At 37.9% G+C, this 6000-nt stretch overlaps 1 pseudogene; it reads left to right on the top strand.

Annotated features, from left to right (window-relative positions):
• The first annotated feature begins 251 nt into the window (after window positions 1–251).
• Window positions 252–6000, top strand: part of LOC123239467 — a 63998-nt pseudogene continuing 58249 nt past the window's right edge.

Here is a 6000-nt window from a genome sequence, read left to right as displayed (position 1 = left end):
TAAAGCAGTTTATGTTCTGACAGTGGAATAAAGGAGATATATGTCTATATGTACCTATTAATGCATGTTATACTTGTTTGTTTCTTTTAGAAGGAGAGGTAATACCAGAAATGAAGGTGACTCCAACAGAAGAGAGCCTCTCTGTGAAAGAAACAGACCTACAAAGATCCGTGAGTGATGGTTCCAGTAGCGTAGCTTGGAGAGAATATGGTGTTGAATCTCAAAATTCATCCCTTATTGAACATCAAAGAATGCATGCTGAGAAAAACTCTAGTGAACATAATCAGTACAAAAAGACGTTTATACACAGGGCCAGTCTTGTACAACTGAGAATCCACACTGGGGAGAAACCTTATGAATACAATCAGTGTGGAAAGCCATTCAGTCAGAGCTCTAGTCTTACTGTACATCAGAGAATTCACACTGGGGAGAAACCTTATGTATGCAACCAGAGTGGAAAGACATTCAAGCACAACTCCATTCTTGTACACCAGAGAATTCACACTGGGGAGAAACCTTATGAATGCAATCACTGTGGAAAGACATTCAGGGCGAGCTCCAATCTTGCTGCACATCAGAGAATCCACACTGGGGAGAAACTTTATAAATGTAATCATTGTGGAAAGACATTCAGGAAGAGCTCTCATCTTGCTGAACATCAGAGAATCCACACTGGGGAGAAACCATATGAATGCAATCAGTGTGGAAAGACATTCAGTCGGAGCTCCCATCTTGCTGTACATCAGAGAATCCACACTGGGGAGAAACCTTATGAATGCAATCACTGTGGAAAGACATTCAGGGAGAACTCCAGTCTTACTGCACATCAGAGAATCCACACTGGGGAGAAACCTTATAAATGCAATCAATGTGGAAAGACATTCAGGAAGAGCTCCAGTCTTGTTTGTCATCAGAGAATCCACACTGGGGAGAAACCTTTTAAATGCAATCAGTGTGGACAGACATTCAGGGAGAACTCCAGTCTTGCTTATCATCAGAGAATGCACACTGGGGAGAAACCTTATGAATGCAATCACTGTGGAAAGACATTCAGGGCGAGCTCCAGTCTTGCTTGTCATCAGAGAATCCACACTGGGGAGAAACCTTATAAATGCAGTCAGTGTGCACAGACATTCAGGGAGAACTCCAGTCTTGCTTGTCATCAGAGAATCCACACTGGGGAGAAACCTTATGAATGCAATCACTGTGGAAAGTCATTCAGGGTGAGCTCCAATCTTGCTTATCATCAGAGAATCCACACTGGGGAGAAACCTTATGAATGCAATCACTGTGGAAAGACATTCAGGGCGAGCTCCAATCTTGCTGCACATCAGAGAATCCACACTGGGGAGAAACTTTATAAATGCAATCATTGTGGGAAGACATTCAGTCGGAGCTCCCANATTAAGTTGGAGCCCCAATCTTGCTGCACATTGGAGAATCCACACTGAGGAGAAATCTTCTTGAATGCAAGTGTTAAGAGAATTTTTATTGATTTCTCCATTTTTAAATTTAAGAGGAAAAGGAAGAGTAAGATTTCTTAGTAAGAGACCCCCTGCTGTCCAGTTTGTCATTTGGTGACAGTTAGAAGGATGTGACAGTGAGGTCGGGATGTAGTAGGCAGTTAGAAAAGGCTTTTTGTCTCTTCGTCCCATGGGAAGAGGAGTGTGTAGCTTGCTCTCTCTTGAATTGGGAGTTTCTATCTGACAGTTAGATACAAAGAAATGGTTTTAAGGCCTTAACATCTTTGATTGCTGATTAATTTTGGTAGGTAGGTACATAGTGGGGATGTTATTAGATAGAGAGTAGGACACTAGCCTGGTTCATGGCCTGGCAGAAGATACTGCCCTCAAAGACAGATATATTTAGGGTTTTTTTCTTTAGAAAATTTTACTTAGGATTGGGATCTTAAGTATAGTTATAAGCTCTTATCAAATTTCTCTCACTTTCCTCCTTTCCATTTCCTTTCTATACTTTCTTAATAATAAACCAAGCATTTTTAAGAAATGCTCTCCTGACTTGTTCAAACTCCTGCCCTTCAAATTTTAATCTCTCACACAAGCAATGTGGAAACACATTCAAAGTGTGATCTGATCTTGCTCTACATCAGAAAATCCACAGTGGGGGGAAACCTTTTGAATGCAATCTGTGGAAACACATTCAACCAGAGCTCTAGTCTTGGTGTGCATCAGAGAATCCACTTGGAAGTAAACTTAAGTCAATCAGTGTGGAAAAACAATCACAAGTTCCCATCTGGCTTATCATCAGAGAATCCACACTGGTGTGGCAAAAATTTATGACACCAAAGCAAAAATTCCAAGCTCATTAGGTTTATTGAGAGTAGGCAAACTTCCATTAACTATGGGATCTTACAGTAAGGTGTGGTGGGCTTGTGGTAAGAAACTGCATTTTAAAGTGGTCCTAAGCCCTGGGAGTCTCCATCTCCCAGGACTCTCTATTGCAACCTCCTCTGGCACATCCCACTTCCTTTTTGGAAGGTGTCAGAGGGAGAATAAAAGAGAAGAGAAGCGTGGGTTTTGGCACCATTTCCCTCAAACCTAGTGGGTGAGCTTTGGTCCCTGCTAGCTGCTGGAGATCAAACTTTCCCTGACTTTCCCAAACCTTTCTTTTCCTAAACCCTAAACAAACCTACCTAACTATCCTTGGAGTCTGGCTTGATTTAAATTAGTTCCCTAGCCTACCTACAAGAAAAACCAGGTCCCTTTCCCTGCCCATGCGGAGGGATGGGGGACCCCAGGCTAGCTTCTTTTTCTTCTTTTCCCTATCCTTCCTTCCTTTTTTCCAACATTACACAGTCCATATGGAAAGACATTCAGTGAGAACTCTAGTCTTACTATTGGATAATTAGAATTTTGCCCCTCATAACTCACTTTCCCGTCTTCCCATGTTCCTTCTCACATTATGTGCTAAGATAGTGTTATAATTATAAGTATAGATGGAGATTAAAAGAAGAAGTAATATTTTAATTAGGGCCATGTTGGTAAAAATAAAGAGTGACCACATGCCTGCTAAGATCTATTTCAAATTTCCCGCCAGACCTTCTCCCCATAAACCACGTGCCTGACTCCTTCTGTGCCAAAGAGTGCGAGCCCAAACCAAAGAGGAAGTCTCAAATCCTGACCTCTCAATTTGAGCTACGTTTTACGTTAGTTCACATCAAGACTGGAAACCCATTGAATCATGGGAAATGTAGTTTCCAAGCCCCCTGAATGTCCACAGGAAGTTTGTCCTTTATATAAATATTTAAAAGCTCAAATGAGCTCCAAATACCGTTCAATGAAACCCCCCAAATTCCAAATAACACAGTAGGGAGAATATATTTTTGTGTAGCTCCACTCTCTTGCTCTTTTCCTGGGAACACAGTTTGTGGAGGTGGATGAGTGCCAGTCAAGAGAATTTCACTCACCTGGCTTTTACTCAGTCTTTTACTTTTGTTCTTTTTTCTTCTACTTCAAGTGATTATTAATAAACTTAAAAATATTATATTTGGAGTTATTGGACTTTAAATTAAATCTTACACTATACATCAGAGAATCCACATGAATAAGAAACCGTATAAATGCAAGCAATGTGAAGACATTCTGGCAGAGCTTCCATTTTGCTTTACCTCATAGAATCCATGCTGGTGAGGAACTTTATGAATATAATCAATATTAAAAGACATTCATAGTGTGCTCCAGTCTTGTACATCAGAGAATCCACACTGGGGAAAAACCTTATAAATGCTAGCAATGTGGAAAGACATTTGCATGGAGCTCCAGTCTTGCTCTCCATCAGAAAAGCCATAGACTTTCATATAGAGCTCTTACCTTGCTCAAAATAAGAAAATTCACTCTAGTATGTCATAAGCTGTACTAAGATTAGGTCCAAATGTCTATATGACTGAGACCTAATATGTGATGCCATAAGCACATTAAAGTTGGAGGATAGAATAGTTTTACCTTTCAGATCAATCTATTGATAAGGGAAGAATTTATGAGCAAATGAGAAATAGATAACATGATTAGATATATCATAGATTATTTTTATTAAATTGAAAAATGTAAAAATAAAATCAATGCAAAGTTAAAGAGGGTAACAAGTTATCATTTGTTTTAAAACAATATGTCCAATTAAATACTTCAGTTTTTAAAAATTCTAACCACACTACAATACCTGAATTCATTATTTTATGGCATCTATATCTAAAGAGGATTAATTTAATAAAGGAGTTTTATATAAAATCATTTTTAATTGGCAACATTTCATAGACAATATTTTCTCCAAAATCCCCCAAAAAGAAAAAATTAAAAGATAACAAGTGAAATCATGCATTTAAAACAGTGATTCCCAAAGTGGGCGCTACCGCCCCCTGGTGGGTGCTACAGCAATCCAGGGGAGTGGTGATGGCCACGCTTTTTTTGTATTACATTCTATTCTGAGTTCAATAATTATTTTCATAATTTCCAGGGGGCACTAAGTAATTTTTTTTCTGGAAAGGGGGCGGTAGGCCAAAAAAGTTTGGGAACCACTGATTTAAAATATAAAATAAAATGTTTGACAATCAAATGACTTCAAATATCTTACATAGAAAATCACCATGCATCTATCACCTTGACACTCTGGACTGATTATACTCAGAGACCAGTGTAAATTAATCACATATCAAATTTTAAGCCTATTTTTCATTAAGGTCTGTGCTACCAATACAAGGTCAAATATAATTATCCTAATAAGAAACCATGTGTGAGTTAAGTGATAATACATTACAATTTATTTTAAGACAGTCCCATCCAATCTAGATTCACAAGTATAAATGGTACCCTCCAGAATCTTTTCTTAAGAGACATTTGTTGCCAGATGCTCAAGTGACAGGGACCTCTATTTTTAGTTAGTCTGGCTGTCCAGGTTTTATGGCAGTCTTCCTTCTCTGAAGAAGGAGGGTCTGAATCAAAGGGCAGGCAATCTTTTAGCTCCCTTTGGGCATAGTTCCAAATTACCATCTAGGCTGGTTGGATCAATTCTCAACTCCACCAGCAATGCGTTAATATCCCAATTTTGCCACATCCCCTCCAAAATTTATTTTCTTTGCTGTCTTGTTAGACAGTATGGTAGAAACTAGGTATAGAACCATATCCTACACCTTATACCAACATAAGTTAAGATTGGGTATATTATTTAAATATAAAGGATGATATTATGAGTAATAAAGGAACATAGAATAGTTTACCTGTCAGATCAATGGAGAAGGGAAGAATCGATGACCAAGCAAGAGTTAGAGAATATTACAAAATGTAAAATGAATAATTTTGAATATATTAAAAATGTTTTGTACAAACAAAAAATGTAACCAAGATTAAAAGGGAAACAACTGGGAAAAAATTATAACTAATTTCTCTGATAAAGGTCTCATTTCTAAAATATATAGAGAACTAAGACAAATTAATAAGAATACAAGTCATTCCCTTGTTGACAAATGGTTAAAGATTATGAACAAACTATTTTCAACTGAAGAAACCAAACCCATCAATAACTATATGAAAAAGTGTTCTAAATTACTCTTGATTAGAGAAATGCAATTTTAAACAACTCTAGGGTACCGCCTCATACCTAATAGATTGGCCAACATGACAGTAAAAGAAAGTGATAAATGTTGGATTGGACGTGTCAAAATGAGGCCACAACGCATTGTTGGTGGAGTTGTTAACTGGTCTAACCACTCAGGATAGCAATTTGGGACTATACCCAAATGGCTATAAAACAATGCACACACACCCTTTGATCCAGTATCTGTTCCAAGGAAAGATGAAAAACGATGGAAAGCACCTACTCATACAAAAATGTTTATAGCTGTTCTTTTTGTGGTGGCAAAAAAATTGGAAATTAAAGAGATGTCCATCAACTTGGGAATGGCTAAAAAAGTTATGCTATATGATGATGATGGTGTACTACTGTGCTATAAGAAATGATGAATAGGATGATTTCATAAAAAGCTGGAAA

The sequence above is a fragment of the Gracilinanus agilis genome, chromosome 3, assembly GCF_016433145.1.
Source record: "Gracilinanus agilis isolate LMUSP501 chromosome 3, AgileGrace, whole genome shotgun sequence".
In the NCBI taxonomy this organism is placed as follows: Eukaryota; Metazoa; Chordata; class Mammalia; order Didelphimorphia; family Didelphidae; genus Gracilinanus; species Gracilinanus agilis.
The sequence above is the reverse complement of the archived record's forward strand: the minus strand, read 5'-3'. Positions and strand labels throughout refer to the sequence as shown.